The sequence below is a fragment of the Neomonachus schauinslandi genome, chromosome 8, assembly GCF_002201575.2.
Source record: "Neomonachus schauinslandi chromosome 8, ASM220157v2, whole genome shotgun sequence".
NCBI lineage: Eukaryota > Metazoa > Chordata > Mammalia > Carnivora > Phocidae > Neomonachus > Neomonachus schauinslandi.
In genome coordinates, this window is record NC_058410.1 from 101,028,079 (window position 1) to 101,028,332 (window position 254).

Below are 254 nucleotides of genomic sequence, written 5' to 3' on the forward strand. Positions count from 1 at the left end.
CAGGGCCAACCCTGAAAGGATGCCAAAGTAGGTGTAATTTGCTTTAGAACACAGTAAGATGAGGAGCACCTGGGTGGCTCAGTAGGTTAAGCGTCTGCTTTTGGCTCAGGTCATGATCCCAGGGTCCTGGGATTGAGCCCCGGGTTGAGCTCCCTGCTCGGTAGGGAACTGCTCCCTTTCCTCCCCGCTTATGCTCTCTCTCTCTCTTTGTAACTCAAATAAATAATGTGTCAACTTATGGACTCATTCTGCAT